Genomic DNA, 18959 nt, shown 5'->3' on the forward strand with positions numbered 1-18959 from the left:
AAAAGAGACATGAGAGAAAGTGTGTGAGAACCCATTGAGTGTTATACACTATGTACTAGTGTGCAAATATGAAGCGACAAGAACTAACATCTCTCTCCATCTACCTCTAGTGTTGCCTAATCTATTGCAGGAGTTTGCTGACGTATTCCCCGATGAGATACCTCTGGGACTACCTCCACTATGAGGCATCAAACACCGCATCGACCTCATCCCCGATGCACCTTTACCGAACAAGGCACCATACCGCGTCAACCCCGAAGAAACCAAAGAAATGCAAAGGCAAGTCCAACACCTCATTGACAATGGACATATATGTGAGAGCCCAAGTCCTTGCGCCATTCTAGTTATTCTTGTGCCTACGAGGGATGGTAGTTTTCACATGTGTTCTGATTGCCGTCCCATAGATTCTATCACCATTTGCTATAGGCGTCCCATTCGATGGTAGTTTTCACATGTGTTCTGATTGTCTTTCTCCAATTTTATTTTGTGCTGGCAGAGAGTGGGATTAATGCCCTTAAGATCATCAAGAGTATATCCAATAGCAGCACGGTGCTTCTTCAGAGTTTTCAATAATTTCTTTTCTTCATGCTCTGAAAGGTTAGCACTAATAATAACAGGATATATCTCTTTCTCATCAAGATAAGCGTATTTAAGAGTATTAGGTAAAGGTTTAAGCTCAAACACGGGATCACCCTTGGGTGGAGGAGGATACCCTAGAATTTCAACAGGCAAGTTATGTTTCAAAATAGGTCCCTGTTTAAAGAATAGTTCATCTATTTCCCTTCTTTCATACATAAGCATATCATTTTCATGGTCTAGCAAATATTGTTCTAAAGGACCAGTAGGAGGCACGGCAATAGAAGCAAGACCAATAATTTCATTTTTACTAGGCAATTCTTTATCGTGGGGTTGTCTACGAGACTTAGCAAAATTAAATTCATGAGACATATCCCCTAAACCAACAGAAACAATATCCTTATTGCAGTCTATCTTAGCATTAACTGTATTCAAGAAGGGTCTACCAAATATAATGGGACAAAAGTTATCTTGTGGGGAACCAAGAACAAGAAAATCAGCAGGGTATTTAACTTTCCCACACAAGACTTCAACATCTCTAACAATCCCAACTAGTGAAATCGTATCTCTATTGGCATGCTTAATTGTAACATCAATCTCTTCTATCTCAGCAGGTGCAATATCATGCATAATTTCTTTGTATAAGGAATGAGGTATTGCACTTGCACTAGCACCCATATCACATAAGCCATGATAGCAATGATCTCCTATTTTAACAGAAATAACAGGCATGCCTACAATAGGTCTATGTTTATTTTTAGTATCAGGTCTAACAATTATAGCAGCTTCATCACGGAAGTAAATAACATGCCCATCAATATTATCGGCCAAAAGATCTTTAACCATAGCAACACTAGGTTCAACTATAATTTGCTCAGGGGGTTTGGGTGTCTTAATATTACTTTTGTTGACCACAGTTGAAGCTTTAGCATGATCCTTTATTCTAACAGGAAAAGGTGGTTTCTCAATATAAGCAGTAGGAACAACAGGATCATTATAAGTGATGGTCTTTTCTTCAACTTTAATAGGTGCAACTACTTTTACTTCAATGGGAGGATTATATTTAAACCACTTCTCCTTAGGGAGATCAATATGAGTAGCAAAGGATTCATAGAAAGAAGCTACTATCTCAGAGTCAAGTCCACATTTAGTGCTAAATTCACGAAAAGCATTGGTATCCATAAAAGATTTAACACAATCAAACTTAGGCGTTATACCTGACTCCTTACCTTGGTCAAGATCCCAATCTTCAGAGTTGCGTTTAATTATCTCCAATAAATCCCATTTGAATTCAATAGTCTTCATCATAAAAGATCCAGTACAAGAAATATCAAGCATGGAGCGATTACTGAGAGAAAGCCGAGCATAATTTTTTTGAATAATCATTTATTTTGAGAGCTCATGATTGGGGCATGGATATAACATTGACTTGAGCGTCCCCCTAGCTTGAGCTATACTTTCTCCTTCGTGAGGCCATAAATTATATATATATAGTTACGATCACGACGAACAAGATGCATAGGATAAAACTTCTGATGAAATTCCAATTTCAATCGGCTTTAGTTCTGTGATCCCATATCATCACATAGCCTAAACCATGTTAATGCCTCTCCCATCAAAGATAAAGGGAATACCTTCTTCTTGATAACATCATCGGGCATACCTGCAAGCTTAAATAATCCACAAACTTCATCCACATAGATTAGGTGCAAATCAGGATGTAATGTTCCATCACCCGTGAAAGGATTAGCTAGCAGTTTCTCTATCATACCCGAAGGAATTTCAAAGTAAACATTTTCAGTAGGTTGAGTAGGTTGAGGAGCAACCTTTGCTCTACTGGTCGGGGTGATGATACACCGAACAAGCCCCTCAAAGGATTATGTTCCATAGTAACAAGTGACAGTAAATTTTAGCACACTATATAAATTTTGCCTTACCAAATTCCACCTACCAAAGGCTCTTCACTCCTCGGCAACGGCGCCAAAAAAGAGTCTTGATGACCCACAAGTGTAGGGGATCTATCATAGCCTTTTCGATAAGTAAGAGTGTCGAACCCAACGAGGAGCATAAGGAAATGATAAGCAGTTTTCAGTAAGGTATTCTCTGCAAGCACTGAAATTATCGGTAATAGATAGTTTTGTGATAAGGTAATTTGTAACGAGTAGCAAGTAATAAAAGTAAATAAGGTGCAGAAAAATTGCCCAATCCTTTTTGTAGCAAAGGACAAGCCTTGACAAACTCTTATATGAAGGAAAGCGCTCTCGAGGACACATGGGAATTTTCGTCAAGCTAGTTTTCATCATCTTCATATGATTCGCGTTCGGTACTTTGATAATTTGATATGTGGGTGGACCGGTGCTTGGGTACTGCCCTTACTTGGACAAGCATCCCACTTATGATTAACCTCCATTGCAAGCATCCGCAACTACAACAGAAGTATTAAGGTAAACCTAACCATAGCATGAAACATATGGATCCAAATCAGCCCCTTACGAAGCAACGCATAAACTAGGGTTTAAGTTTCTGTCACTCTAGCAACCCATCATCTACTTATTACTTCCCAATGCCTCCCTCTAGGCCCAAACAATGGTGAAGTGTCATGTAGTCGATGTTCACATGACACCACTAGAGGGATGACAACATACATCTCATCAAAATATCGAATGAATACCAAATTCACATGACTACTTATAGCAAGACTTCTCCCATGTCCTCAGGAACAAACGTAACTACTCACAAAGCATATTCATGTTCATAATCAGAGGGGTATTAATATGCATAATGGATCTGAACATATGATCTTCCACCAAGTAAACCAACTAGCATCAACTACAAGGAGTAATCAACACTACTAGGAACCCACAGGTACCAATATGAGGTTTGGATACAAGAGATGAACTAGGGTTTGAGATGAGATGGTGCTGGTGAAGATGTTGATGAAGATTGACCCCCTCCCGATGAGAGGATCGTTGTTGATGACGATGGTGATGATTTCCCCCTCCCGGAGGGAAGTTTCCCTGGCAGAACAGCTCTGCCGGAGCCCTAGATTGGTTCCGCCAATGTTCCGCCTCATGGCGGCAGAGTTTTGTCCCATAAGCTTGCTTATAATTTTTCGCTCGACGAAAGACTCTGTCGGTGGGAACGACACCTATGGGATCACAAGAATCCCTACTACGGTTAGCGGGGCGCGGGTCGTGGGAAGAGCGGATCTAACAGGTAGCACATGGTTCGTTTATCCAGGTTCGGGCCGCGAGGATGCGTGAAACCCTACTCCTGCTTTGCTGGATTGTATATCTGTGTTCTTGAGCTAGCTATGGGGCGTGAGGAGCTCCAAAAAGCCGAATCCTTCTCCTGGTCGCCTCGTGCCTCCTTTTATAGAAAAAAGGGGTTGCCACCGTGGCACACATGAGGTGGAAAGGGTACAGTGACGCGAGGTTATCCCTCGCATTACATGACAAGGCGCATTTAATGCGTCTTGCTTAGGTGTCCTTGCTTTATCGGGGACGGGGGAGAAATCTGTCTTGTCCGTCGCCGCTCCTTCTTGTGTCGACACGTGCCCTGGCCAGCGACGCCTGCGATGCCACATAGGTAGGCAAGCAGCTGAGGTGGCGTAGTGGTGGGTCTTCACAGAGATCTGCATGCCGCCACGCAGGTGCCTGCCCAGCTGGTTGGGTCGGCAGCTGCATGCGAACGGCGGTGGAGGTTTAGTCGGCGTGGGCCTGATGGTGGCCCTACGGGTGTCCTCGGTAAGGGCCTTGCCGGGGCCCTGGCAAGGGTCTTGCCGGGGCGCCTGCTGTCATCCCCGACAAGGCGCTTGCCGGGGGCCTTGTGGTCTTCCTCGGCTGGGATCCCACCAAGGGTTGTCGTCTCCTTAGTGCGTACCTAATCTTGAATGTCTTCACAAAGATCTGCATGTCGCCACGGGGATGTCTCCTGAATCCTTGCCCTTTGGGGGCAGTGGACTCAAGGGTGATTTGCTCCGTAGGCGTGGGACGAGTCGCCGCAACAAGGGTCTTGCCGGGGCTGCTAGAACTGTCTCCCGGCAAGGATCTTGCCGGGGGAGTCCGCTTCGTCCCCTTTCCTCTTCGTGGTCTTGGCCTTGGCGTCGTAGTTCTCTTGAGCTTCGGTCTTACCCTGGCTCACCTCCCTTGCCTTGCTTGGTGTGGCGGTGCCCGTGGCTCAGACTGCTCGTGCACAGTTATAGGGGTACAAAAAGTGTACCCCTCTTTTTGTACACCGACAAGAGCCCCCAGGCCTGGGCCACACATAAGCGCAACACATTGTTGGGCTAGGCCCAAAAACGGTGCGCGGGCAGGCGGGGCGGTTTTTACCGTGGTAAGGTTCTTCGCGCGCTTCGCTTCCCACGACTCCCGCGCGTGGCGCGGCGTGGGGAGGCGCGTGTGACGTGGGCGGCATGCGTGGGGGTTGGTTCCCGCAGGCATGCGTCACATCATAGTAAAGGGGCGGTTCGCGCCTTCCCATAAACGGAGGGAGGCGTGGAGGCGCGGCCCATTTACTGAATGGGGCTGAGGCGCGGTCTTCAAGGCGTCCACTCCCCACGATCATGGGGTGAGGAGTGGTTGTCTCACCCGTCCCCTCGGTTCTGCACGTCCGCCATGTATCTCCCATGCGCCTGGGGTGGCAAACGGTGGAGGCAGGAAACCGGGCCGTCGCTGGTTGGGGCGGCGGGTCGGTCCTGGCTCCCTGCGCCTTCCGTATCTTGATTGGCCGAGCGGGGTGGCCGAGCCCCAACCCCGATCCTTTATAAAGAGCGGGAGGGGGGATGGCATCCCACATTCTTTCATCGTGTTCTTCCTTCAGCTTCTGCTCCTCCCTTCCATCCATCATGGAGAGAGGGAATCCCGGTCCTTCAACAGTGGCGGCGAGGGTCGCCGCTCGACAACGCGTCCCTCCTTCTCCTGCGCCTGCAGTGGCAGAGCCAGCCATGAGGGGAATGGGGAGGGGGCGAGGCCATGGGCGAGGCCGGGGCGCTCGGGGAAGAGGAGGACGGGGTGGCGCACCGGCCTCGCCTCCGCCAGCGGCTCCTCCTCCAATGGAGGGCCATATCGGGGATGACCCTTGTGAGTTCTTCGTCAGGCTGCGCCGGCCGCCGCGCCGGCGCCTTCGTCTCCCGACTCCACTTGCGCGGGAGATGGAGCTGGATCCGCCGAAATCGTTGCGGCTGCACATGAGGGGCTGCGGGATCAGTGGCACGCGGGTCCGCGTCGACTTCCCCGCCCCTCACGTGATGTATCTTTGTCGAGGATGGAAGACGTTTGCTCATATCCACCGCTTGACGGAGGGGCTCACTCTCCATTTTAAGCTGATGGAGGGTGGCCTTCTCTCCGTCAAGGTCTTCGGGTGCTTTGGGACCCGTGCAAGGTGCTGCGTGGAGAGCTCTTCTGATAGTGAAGACTCCTCCTTGGGCGGGAGTGACGAGGAGGACAGCGGCAGCGACGACGAGGGTAGTAGGCTGCAGGATGACGGGTCCGATTAGGTGTCGGGTGCCGCTCCGTGCGGCACCGGCGACCCCATCATCCGCGTCGCCGGCTCCCTGAACTTCTCGGGGTCATCTCCTTGGGCGGCTGGCGTTGGGAGGCCGTGGAAGAGGAAGAGGGAGGGCGGCAAGGCTGTCAAGTCGGAGTACGCGAGCATCGACGCCTTCGACGCGTGCTGACGTCCTGCCGCCTTGTCTTCGAGTTCTGCTTCTGGCGCCGCCATCACCATCCAGCCTTCGGATGACCACCAAGATGTTCTCTTGGTGTCTTCTGCCACCCGTAGCTCGCCTAAGCGCTCCTTTTGTCCCTTTCGCCTCCTTGACCTGCCTCCTGAGGAGAGGGACAAGAAAGGGATTACGGGCACCTTATCTCTTTTTAGTTTGTAAGCCTCCGGGCCTTTGTTGAATTTAAAACTTGTAATCCCATCATTCATGTTTTTCATTCCCTATGGAATGTACCTGAGTGGAATGTTTTTTTTGATGAAAAAGGGATGCTTGCCCGGTCATTTGTTTGCGGGTGGAACCCACAGCAAGGAGTAAATCCTTGATATCTTCAAGATAAACATTTCCTTGCCCGGCAACAGGCTTTGCCATCTCCCCACTTCCCTCGACCTTCCTCACGCCTTTGGCGGAGGCAGGGATGAGGCGGGTTCAGGCTCCTTGTTTCATCCTTTCGCTGCCGTGACTACGACCAAACTTGGCCCCAGGAATGAGCCCTAGGGCCTAGAGTTATGGGAGCACGGTAGCTTAGGGGAAAACGAGGTTTCACATACCTCAGTCCATAATGGAATGCATGATAAGGGATGAAGAACTTATCTGAAGCTGCAGTCCCCAGCAATCCTAGTTTGCCGTGGGTGAATCTTTGCTCTTGCAGCCCCCGGTAATACTGGCTTACCGGGGGCTAGATGCTGGTCTGTTCATCTTTTTTTTCCTCCCCAAGTGGTTCGGCACGGATATCTGTGTGTCCTGTGAACCAAAGAAGACAAAAGAAAGACAAAGAGACGCACACTCGACCTCTAAGCTAGGGGTTAGTCGCCGCTAAGCACTATCAACCTAACCAAGGACGAGACTTGACCTAGCATGCATGCTATAACTTAGGGCGCCAGTGCTTCATTTACTTATGCCCAGGGCCTGCGCCTGGCTTTGTACAAAGGGTTACATGCATCATTGGCAAGGCTTGTACAAAAGGTGGCTTGCCAGGGGGCCCGGCAAGCCGCGCCTCACGGGTAAAACTTGCGAAGATGCTCAATGTTCCAGGAGTTACTCACCGGAACGGCATCTTCGGTCTCCAGGCAGACTGCGCCGGGCCTGGTGACTCGTATTACCCGATAAGGGCCTTCCCACTTTGGCGTCAACTTGTTGGAATTCTTGGCCGATTGCACGCGCCGAAGAACAAGGTCGCCTTCCTCAAGGCTTCGGGCATGAACCTTGCGGCTATGGTAGCGGTGCAAGGCTTGCTGGTAGCGTGCTGCTCTCACAGCCGCCCGAAGACGATCTTCCTCAAGGAGTGTTGCGTCATTTTGGCGCAGTTGCTCTTGCTCAAGCTCATCATAAGCGAGTACTCGAGGTGACCCGTATATGAGTTCAGTGGGGAGAACTGCTTCTGCCCCGTATACCAGGGCAAAGGGTGTCTGGCCGGTGGCTCGATTTGGCGTCGTTATGATTGACCAAAGAACCGTTGGCAACTCATCAATCCAGCGCCTTCCACTCTTGCGCAGCCTGTCAAAGGTCTTTTTCCTTAAGCCTCGCAGTACTTCAGCATTTGCCCTCTTAGCTTGACCATTGCTTCATGGGTGAGCAACGGAAGCAAAACAGACTTTGCTTCCGAGGTCTTGGGTATATTGCATGAAGGTGCGGCTTGTGAACTGTGTACCGTTGTCGGTGATGACCCTGTTGGGTACACCAAAACTGCACACTAGTCCCTTGAAGAATTTGACGGCTGACTGAGCTGTAACCTTCCTCACTGCTTCCACCTCTGGCCACTTTGTGAACTTGTCGATTGCGACGTACAAGTACTCAAAGCCCCCGACAGCACGGGGGAAAGGGCCCAGTATGTCGAGCCCCAGACCGAGAAGGGCCAGGAGAGAGGAATGGTTTGAAGGGCTTGAGCTGGCTGATGAAGTTTCTTTGAATGGAACTGACACGCTTCACACCTGGTGACTAGTGTCGTCGCATCCTGGAGGACAGTGGGCCAGAAGAAGCCTTGCCGAAATGCCTTGCCAGCAAGGGCTCTTGACCCTATGTGGGATCCACATATGCCTCCATGTATCTCCGCCAACAGCCCCAGTCCTTCCTCTTGAGGGATACACTTCAATTTCACGCCGTTCGGCCTCTTTCTGTACAGGACGTCATCGACGAATTGGTACATAGTAGAGCGACGGGCTACTTTTTCCGCTTCTTCCTGCTCCTCAGGAAGTTCCCCTGTTTGGAGGAATCGGACGGTATGCTGTGCCCACCCTGGAGCATGGGGCTTGATGGCGAGGACTAAAGGCATTTCCTCCGCTACAGGAGCGGATGTCTCGACGGCAAGAGCTTGATGCTCTGTCGGAGCTAGCCGTCCTGTGGCGGGCTCAGTGTCTCCGGCAACATCCTTGCCGGCGGCTTCGGGGAGCTCGGCGGGAAAGTACTTGCCGGGCCCTGATTTTGTCCTCTTGTTCTGCTCTGTTGATGGATCAACGGATGGCTGAGTTAGCCGAAGCACAAAGGTACCTGGTTCAACGGGTAGCTTGAGGGCAGCGCGTTTTGACAGGTAATCGGCGATATCATTCTCCGCTCGGGGAACGTATTCTGCCTGTATACCGTCAAAACGCTCTTCCAGCTTTCTCACTTCATCGACGTAGGCCTTCATCAACGGGCTCTGGTAATCCTTGTTGACTTGCTTGACGACAAGTTGTGAGTTGCCTCTGACGACGAGTTTCTTGATTCCGAGGTCTGCCGCGATCCTAAGACCGGCAAGCAGCCCTTCGTACTCAACCGTATTGTTTGTTGACACCTCCCTGGGGAAGTGCATCTGGATCACGTACTTGAGGTGCTCTCCAGTGGGCGCGACAAGCAGTACGCCAGCCCCGGTGCCCTATAAGGAGAAAGCTCCATCAAAGTACATGATCCAGTCGCAACTTGCCTCCTTGCCGGGGAGAGCAGTCTCTTTGGTTTCTTCGTCAGGCGTCGCGGTCCATTCTGCAACGAACTCCACCAGGACTCGGCTTTGAATCGTCGAGGTACTCTCAAACGTGAGGCCAAAGCTGGACAGTTCCAGTGCCCACTCTATGATCCTTCCCGTTGCGTCTGGATTGTGCAATATCCGTTGCAGAGGGAGGCGAGTGACGACAGTGATTTCGTGCGCCTAGAAGTAGTGACACAGCTTCCTCTAGGCCATAAGAAGGCCGAAGAGCAGTTTCTGCACACCGGAGTACCTCGATCTAGCCCCCTGCAGGAGGGAACTAACAAAGTAGACCGGGTGCTGCATCATTTTCTTCTTCGGCGGCACTTCAATTGGCTGCGTCGTCTCGGCATCGGTGGCATCGGGCTCCGTCACTGCTATTACCTCATCATCAATTTCTCTCTGCGCCACTAGTGCGGCGCTGACCACCTGGTTCGTTGCCGCTAGGTACAGCAGCAACGGTTCCTGTGGCCTAGGCGCAACTAGTATTGGCGCGGAGGAGAGGTACCTCTTCAAATCTTGCAATGCTGCTTCAGCTTCTGGCGTCCACTCCATCGGGCCCTCCTTTTTCAAAATCTTGAAAAAGGGAAGGGCATGCTCGGCGGACTTGGAAATGAACCTGCTCATGGCGGCAACGCAACCAGCAAGCCGACGCACATCCTTGACTCGCTTGGGCGCTTCAATATGCTCTATAGCTTTGATCTTGTCCGAATTGGCCTCTATCCCACACTGTGACACAAAGAACCCGAGAAGCTTGCCAGACGGGACGCCGAAGACGCACTTCTCAGGGTTCAGCTTGAGATTGATCTTGCATAGGTTTGCAAATGTTTCTTGTAAATCTGATATGAGGGTTGCCCTGTTCTTGGTTTTGACCACTATATCATCCATATAAGCTTCCATATTTCTATGGAGCTGGGGTTCAAAACCAATCTGGACCGCCCTTGCAAACATTGAACCAGCACTCTTTAACCCGAAAGGCATCCGTATAAAGCAATACGTACCACATGGGGTGATGAATGCCGTTTTCTCTTCGTCTTCCCTTGTCATGAAGATCTGGTGGTAGCCGGAGTAGGCATCGAGGAGTGACAACAGATCACACCCAGCTGTGGAGTCAACAATCTGGTCGATGCGCGGCAATGGGAAGGGGTCTTTGGGACAAGCTTTATTAATATCTGTGTAATCAATACACAACCTCCACTTCCCATTTGCCTTGCGCACTACCACCGGATTGGCCAACATGTTGGATGGAGCACTCCTCTTACCAAACCCGCTGCTTCCAGTTTCTGGATCTCCTCTGCGATGAACTCTTGTCGTTCCAAAGCTTGCTTTCTGACCTTCTGCTTGACGGGCCGCGCATGAGGACAGACAGCAAGGTGGTGCTCAATCACCTTCCTGGGAACGCCGGGGATGTTGGATGCTTGCCATGCAAACACATCGACATTCGCCTGCAGGAAGGTGACGAGCGCGTCTTCCTATTTGTCATCAAGGGTGGAGCTTATGGTAAAAGCTCCTCCTGTGCCATCCTCCTTGACAGAAACCTTCTTGGTTCCCGGCGGTGTGGCCCTGGACTTCTTGTTTCTGTCGGCGGAGCTCTCTGGCACGTCCTCTATGGGAGCGCGACCCTCCGAAGAGGTGCGCTTGCTAGAGTGGGTGCCAGAGGTCTCACCGGTCTTCTTCTTTCGCCTTCCCGGGGCTCTAGCGGCAGGAGCTAGCGCCTTAGCAGTGGCGGCTGCTGCAACTGCTTGTTGGTAGAGTTGGTCAGCGCAAATTAGCGCATCCTTCTTGTCTGACTGGATGGTGATGATTGTCACAGGCCCCGGCATCTTCAGGGTGTTGTAGGCGTAATGTGACGCCGCCATGAACTTGGCCAGTGCTGGGCGGCCAAGGATCCCGTTGTAAGGAAAGGGGATCTTGGCAACGTCGAACACAATCCTTTCTGTCCTGTAGTTCAGATCACTCCCAAAAGTCACGGGCAGCGTGACCTTTCCCTTTGGTTGACTTCTTCCTGGGTTGAGCCCCTGAAACATGCCCGTCTCTTCGAGGTCTTCATCAGGAATCTGCAATTTCTCGATCACGGCAGGCGAGATTAAGTTCAGACCGGCCCCGCCATCGACTAGCATCTTTGTCACCTTGAGGTTGCGTATTGTTGGTGAAACCAACAATGGCAAGCACCCGACTACAGTAGTGCGATCAGGGTGATCCTCAGTGTCAAAGATGATAGGTGTGCTGGACCACTTCAGCGGTCTTCGGGCATCAAACAACGGTTCCGCCGCTGTAATCTCACGCGCCCACTGTCTAAGCTGGCGGTGAGAGGTATGCAGCGAGGCGCTGCCATCGACGCACATGGCCTCTGTAGCTTTCTGAAATTCTTGGTCACCAGACTCATCGTCCTCTTCGTGATCATCGTCTTCTGGCTTTTTGTCACGGCCCCGGGCGGGCCTCTCCTGCTGTTTATCTTTGCCGCGACGGCCCGCCTGGCCGTCACGCTTCTTGCCGGACCCCTCAGCACTGTCCTGGCCTTTCTCCTTGTCCCGCCTCTCATACTCAGCCCTCTGCTTCTCAGCAGGGAGCTCAACCTGTCGGCAGTTGTGGAGATCATGGCCTTTGGTGCGATGGATCTTGCAGTATTGCTTGTCGGAGTTTCCTGGCTTCTCGGCAGCCGCCAAGGCCCGGCAGGCGACACATCCGGCAATTTCCTTGTCGGGGTCATCTGCCTTGGTTTTCTTGGCAGAGCCGGCGTCGTTAGATCTCTCGACGACAAGCACAGCCTTACCTTTGCGCTTCCTGTTGCGGCGCTGACCTTTCTTCGCCGGGGCAGCAGTATCCTCATCTGAGGAGTCGGTTTCCATGCCAGCATCTTCGCCGGGGTACTTCCGTCCCTCTTCAGCTCAGGCACATCTGTCAGCAAGAACATAGAGTTCTGCCACATCTTTCACCTTGTTCATTGCCAGTTCTTCGCGCATCTTGCAGTTACGCATGTTCTGATGGAACGCGCTGATGATGGCGGCAGGGTGAACATCAGGGATATTGTACTGTACCCGGCTGAACCTCTGTATATACTTGCGCAGACTCTCGCCTCCCTTCTGGGAAATGACATGCAGGTCACTTGCTTGCCCATGGGCTTGGTGACCCCCAGTAAAGGCGCCCACAAACTCATGGCACAAATCCGACCAGGAGGAAATAGAGTCTACCGGCAAGTGCATCAACCACGACATGGCGTTGGATTTAAGAGCCAATGGAAAGTAATTCGCAAGCACCTTATCGTCGCGGGCTCCGGCGGCTTGCATCGCGATGGTGTAGATGTTGAGGAACTCAAACGGGTGAGTCTTGCCGTTGTACTTTTCGCCAACGTCAGGTTTGAAGGTGCGGTGAGTGGGCCACTGGAACTGCCGCAGCTCACGGGTAAAAGCCGGACAGCCTACCTCGTAAGGTAGGCCTCTAGGGCTCTCCGGGGCCGGGTGGTTCATAGCAGGCCCTGCTCGCCTGTCAGACTGGTGGCGCGCTCCGCGCCGGCGCTCGATAGTGGTTTGAGCGTCTTCATGGGCTCGTTCCTGAAGAACTTGGCGATGGTCACAGTGGGTCCGCGGGTCAGACGATGCTATGTAGATGTCGTCGCCCGCGACATCGCGACGAGCCGGCGTCCGCGGTACCGGATGGGGAAGAGGCGAATGCACCGTGGTCGCGGCGTCGCCGACTTTTCCACCACTGGTCCACGGGACTCCATTGGAGCGTCAACCCGGGGGCCTCACCGGACTTGGTTCGTCTTTGTTGGCCACCGCAACAAGGCTTCGGATAGTGGCCCTCCATTCGTCGAGTTTCCCCATAGTGGGAGGAAAATCGAGGAGCAACTGCGTGCGCGCCAGGGCCTCTGCTGGCGTTGGTGGTAGCGAAACCTGCACGGACCGCGACGTGCTTCGACTTCTGACCATGTCAGAAGGAGATCTATCACGACCCTGCGGTCGCATGCCATTTTCACCAGCGCCTCGGCGAGTGGGCAGGTCTTCTACGTCCCGGGAGTGGCGCTCGAGGCTCTTCCCGCGGCGACACCCGGGATCTTCGGCGTGATTACGCCGTTCGTCGCGTGCTGCCTGGGAGGAGCGCGTTGTTGGAGCCGGCGTGGGAGTCATGGAGACCCTTGCGTCGCCTTCGGGCGGGGCGGTGATGACCTTGGAAGGCCCCGCTCCACCCGCGAAGGGCTTGGCTCCGCCTTTGGATTTGGCGACGTGTGGCCCGTTACCAGGCACACAAACATCACCGCCTCCCAAACTCCGGCTGCTGGGATGGTGTTGGTGTTCGCGAGCAGCGCCCCGGGTCCTTTCTGTGACCGGTCCGCTGCTCGCCCGCGCCGGGACGGGCTGTCCGGCTTCCGACTGGCCAACCGCCACCGTCGTCTTCTTCTTGGGCGCCATGATGATGAAGAAGCGCCGAACTAACTGCTAAAGCCGATTCTCACAACTGCGCCCCCTACCTGGCGCACCAGAGATGTCGGTGGGAACGACACCTATGGGATCACAAGAATCCCTACTATGGTTAGCGGGGCGCGGGGTCGTGAGAAGAGCGGATCTAACAGGTAGCACATGGTTCGTTTATCCAGGTTCGGGCCGCGAGGATGCGTAAAACCCTACTCTTGCTTTGGTGGATTGTATATCTGTGTTCTTGAGCTAGCTATGGGGCGTGAGGAGCTCCAAAAAGCCGAATCCTTCTCCTGGTCGCCTCGGGCCTCCTTTTATAGAAAAAAGGGGTTGCCATAGTGGCACACATGAGGTGGAAAGGGTACAGTGACGCGAGGTTATCCCTCGCATTACATGACAAGGCGCATTTAATGCGTCTTGCTTAGGTGTCCTTGCTTTATCGGGGACGGGGGAGAAACCTGTCTCGTCCATCGCCGATCCTTCTTGTGTCGACACGCGCCCTGGCCAGCGACGCCTGCGATGCCACGTAGGTAGGAAGGCAGCTGAGGTGGCACAGTGGTGGGTCTTCACGGAGATCTGCATGCCGCCACGCAGGTGCCTGCCCAGCTGGTTGGGTCGGCAACTGCATGCGAATGGCAGTGGAGGTTTAGTCGGCGTGGGCCTGATGGTGGCCGTGCGGGTGTCCTCGGTAAGGGCCTTGCCGGGGCCCCGGCAAGGGTCTTGCCGGGGTGCCTGCTGTCATCCCCGGCAAGGCGCTTGCCGGGGGCCTTGTGGTCTTCCTCGGCTGGGATCCCGCCAAGGGTTGTTGTCTCCTTAGTGCGTACCTGATCTTGAATGTCTTCACAAAGATCTGCATGTCTCCACGGGGATGTCTCCCGAATCCTTGCCCTTTGGGGGCAGTGGACTCAAGGGTGATTTGCTCCGTAGGCGCGGGACGAGTTGCCACGGCAAGGGTCTTGCCGGGGCTGCTAGAACTGTCTCCCGGCAAGGATCTTGCCGGGGGAGTCCGCTTCGTCCCCTTTGCTCTTCGTGGTCTTGGCCTTGGCGTCATAGTTCTCTTGAGCTTCGGTCTTACCCTGGCTCACCTCCCTTGCCTTGCTTGGTCTGGCGGTGCCCGTGGCTCAGACTGCCCGTGCACAGTTATTTTTGTACCCCTCTTTTTGTACACCGACAGACTCCATATAGCCAATGATGGGCATCGGAGGGCCACCAGGGGGACCATGAGGCAGGGGGCGCCCAGGGGGGTAGGGCGCGCCCCCACCCTCGTGGCCAGGGTGTGGGCCCCCTCTGTTACTTTCTTCACTCAGTATTTTTTATTAATTCCAAAAATGACTTCCGTGAAGTTTCAGGACTTTTGGAGCTATGCAGAATAGGTCTCTAATATTTTCTCCTTTTCCAGCCCAGAATTCCAGCTGCCGGCATTCTCCCTCTTCATGTAAACCTTGTAAAATAAGAGAGAATAGGCATAAGTATTGTGCCATAATGTGTAATAACAACCCATAATGCAATAAATATCGATATAAAAGCATGATGAAAAATGGACGTATCAATGATGCGGAGCATCCTATAGTCATCCCCATCGACCTAGCTTCGTCTCCTCTGACACCACATGGACCAATGACTAGAGCTTGAGCAAGGGCTATCAAAGCTAAGGTGAACTAGCTCCTCTCCAAACTAACACATTCCACATGTGAGACATGGCTACTACCTCAAGCGGAGACCTTGTGTGTGATCAGGTACTTGGAGGAAAGCCACAGAGCAACTACATCCAATGGATAGGATGGCGAGGACAGCAAGTGTGAGGACCAAGAGGAAGAGCTGCCAAAAAACTATATCCACCGGATAATCGCTCACTGTCGGACGTCCGACGCGTGTAGACTCCACTAGCCAGAAGGGCCAGCCGACGAATGCTACAGTGGCAGGACGACTGACAAGTACCAGACGCCCGACACGCCCCAGCGACCAGACACCCGACCATCTTCAGAAATCCGGCACCACCAGTCCAGAATGAAAACACCAGAAGTCCGAGCCCTTTCGGACGACCGACACACCGGACGTTCGACCCCATCTGGAAATCCGGCAAAGCCGTTATAGATCCAAAATGTCAGAAGTCCGAGCCTTACCAGATGACCGGTCCCTCATGAGACACCGGATGACCGATAGCTCTCAGACGTCCGACACCTGTCTGCACACAGTGTCTCGGGCCGAGGCCATGTACCTCTTCGTGCCCTACACTATATATACTCGTTCTCCCCCAACATTTTAGGGTTAGCATTGTGATAGATCATCTTGGAGATAGAGCTTTTCTCATCCACTTGTACCCCTACTCCTTTGGAGACCAAGGACCCCTCAAGGAGAAGATCCCCCGAGCGGATTCAAGACCTCCTCACGGAGAAGATCCCCTAGTTGATTCGAGACCTCTTTCCCCATGGATTGGGACAAACTATCTACCGTGTATCCTCCCTTGTTGACTTTGGATCTTGTATTTCCCCTTTGTGGATGTGAATTTAGCCCATGTATGATCATATCTCGTTGATTTGAGTGTTTTCCTCTTGTGTGCGTTCATCGTGTTCTTCGGGGATTCCCCTCCAAATTGTGAAAGATCGGCCATTAGGGTTCCCCTCTACATCAATCTACCTGAAATAGAACAATATGTAATGATCTGATCGAAAAAATACTTCTATAACTACACAACATCTAAAAAATTAGGACAACATAGAGAATTTGCATCACAATACTCTGTAAAAATTTCAGACCAAGATACCATTCTAGTGAAAAATGTAAATTCAAATATTGGGCGCAAAAGTTCCTGTTTTTGCACATAATCAGTTTAACTATCATCCAAATCATCCGAAAGGATTTACTTGGCACAAACACTAATTAAAAGAAATACACAATCATTGCAGTAGCAATAATCATGTCATCACACAAAAACAGAAAATAAAAATTGAAATAAAGATAAATATTGGGTTGCCTCCCAACAATCACTATTGTTTAATGCCACATAGCTAGGCATAATGCATACTTTCAAGTGTTATCATCCTTCAAAGCAATTCCATAGATGGCCCTCATAATGGATTCATATGGTGGTTTAATTCTCTTCCTTGGTAAGTGTTACATCCCTTTCTTTACTGGAAATTGGAACCTTATATTTCGTTCTTTCATATCAATAATTGCACCTATGGTTCGCAAAAATGGTCTACCAATATTATAGGACAAGCATAACACCCACGATGCAGCTATATCTCCCACGTGTCGAGGCATGACTTTGAGGCATAACCGCATTGTGGTTTTGTCGCAAGAAGGGTCACCTTCACACAATCCCATGTGATGAACAAGAAAGGGATAAATAGAGTTGGCTTACAATCGTCACGTCACATAATACTTAAATAAATCATACATCATTGAGAGTACAATCATAGTCTGACTACAGACAACCAAATGAAAAGAAGATATACCCAACTGCTAGATCCCCGATCGTCCCGACTGGGCACCACTACTGATCATCAGGAAAAGACATGTAGTAACAACCAAGGTTGTCACATCCCTAGTCTAGTAGTGCTCTAGGCTAGCATTTGCATCCATGCATCATGTCTAGATTTATTTGAAACTTGAAATGGGGGTGATCAAACCCTAGCACGTTGAAATCCAAATAGGCCCAACTTAAAAAAATGCATTCAATGAACCCAAAATGCTTCCATCAATGTTTGATAATTTTGGCAAGTTTTGAGACCAAACCAAAAATAGTGAACATTTTTGTGGAATATTTTGGGCACTGAAGTTAAATCACTATTGTATTTGAATTTGGATCTATATTCTTAATATAGGGAATATATTTTCAAATGTCTCTCATACGTTTTATGTGCTTTTGGATTAGTCCAGAGAAGTAACATAAAATTATTCAGAATGTTTTTGCATTGTTTGAATTTTGTTTGAATTCTAAAACAGTGGCAAAATAAAAGAAAACAAAAAAATAGAAGAAAAGGAAAGGGAAACATAAACCTACCTGGCACTTACCTCGGCCCACTACTGTGCTAGGCCCAGCCCAGCCGCCGCACCATCTTCAACCTCCTGCCAGTAGGCAGGAGGGCGTGAGTTTGCCGGGCGCCGTCCACCTCCTGCTTGCCGCTTTCTACTGGACACGTCTAAGTGCGCCATGCAAACCCCCTGGCCTCTCCTTCTCTGCCCCATGCTCTTCCCCTCTTCTAGCTCTCTCTCGTGCCACACCCGAACGAATCTCGATGCTGCCGTTCGTCACCCACGTAGCTAGAGCCACTGCCTCGCCTCCTGAACGTCTCCAGTAGATCCGTCGTTCCTCGATGCCCCTTCTACTCGACGCGCGCAAGCCCGGGAGCGACACCACGTTGCCCTCGTCATCGTCTTCACCAGCGGCCACCAGAGATCCCCCTCGTCGTTCCGTCCGTTCCGGTGCTTCCCCGAGCTCGCGGACGCCACCGCTGCACTCACCGTGAGATCCTGCTCCTTCTCCCCCTTCCCGTTTGCTCTGCTGCACGCCGTAGCCGCCACACCGCGCTTTCTCACACGCGCTGCCGCCTGAGCTCCTCGCTGCCAAGGCCACTTCCACTTGAGCTCGAAACTGAGTGCAGCACCCCGCTTAGCGCGTCACCACGGGGTCGTAGCAACCATATGTTGCTCCTGCCGTGCCCTGCGGCGTCGAATCCGTCGACGTCCGAACTCCGGCGCAGCTCCGCTCATCGGTGCTGTCGACTCCGACCACCCTGCCCCCTCTCGTGTGTTTCCCTAGATGCGGCGCACGCCCAGCAGCCTGTAGAGCCAAACCGCGAGTCGAACGGACGCCGGACGGCGAATCACGAGCGCCTTCGCCGCTCTGTGTGGTCACCGGCGACTAACCGCCGGTGCATCTGACGTGGCACCATCTTTAAACGCTAATGACGCCACTAACTAACCCTCTAGATCACTGACGGATGGACCCCACGCTTAATTAACCATGGGTTTATTTCCTGCTTAGATTAGTTTATAACCCAGCGGGACCCACGCATCAGAATTGACCCTGCTGACGTAGCCGTTGACCGGGCCCACCTGCAGCGACACTAACCATCCCTTTGCACTAACTTGTGGACTCCACATGTTAGGTTTGACCTGGACTAGCCCCATTGACCTACTGACGTCATGACGATGTCATGCTGACGCATAAATAATTTCTGTATTTAAAATAATTCAGGAAATTCTAGAAAATAGTTAAAAGTTCAAAAAAAATCATAGAAATTAATCTGTAACTCCAAATGAAAAGATTTATATATGAAAAATGATCAGAAAAATCCAATCTATCCAT

Source organism: Triticum urartu, chromosome 2 (assembly GCF_003073215.2).
Source record: "Triticum urartu cultivar G1812 chromosome 2, Tu2.1, whole genome shotgun sequence".
In the NCBI taxonomy this organism is placed as follows: domain Eukaryota; kingdom Viridiplantae; phylum Streptophyta; class Magnoliopsida; order Poales; family Poaceae; genus Triticum; species Triticum urartu.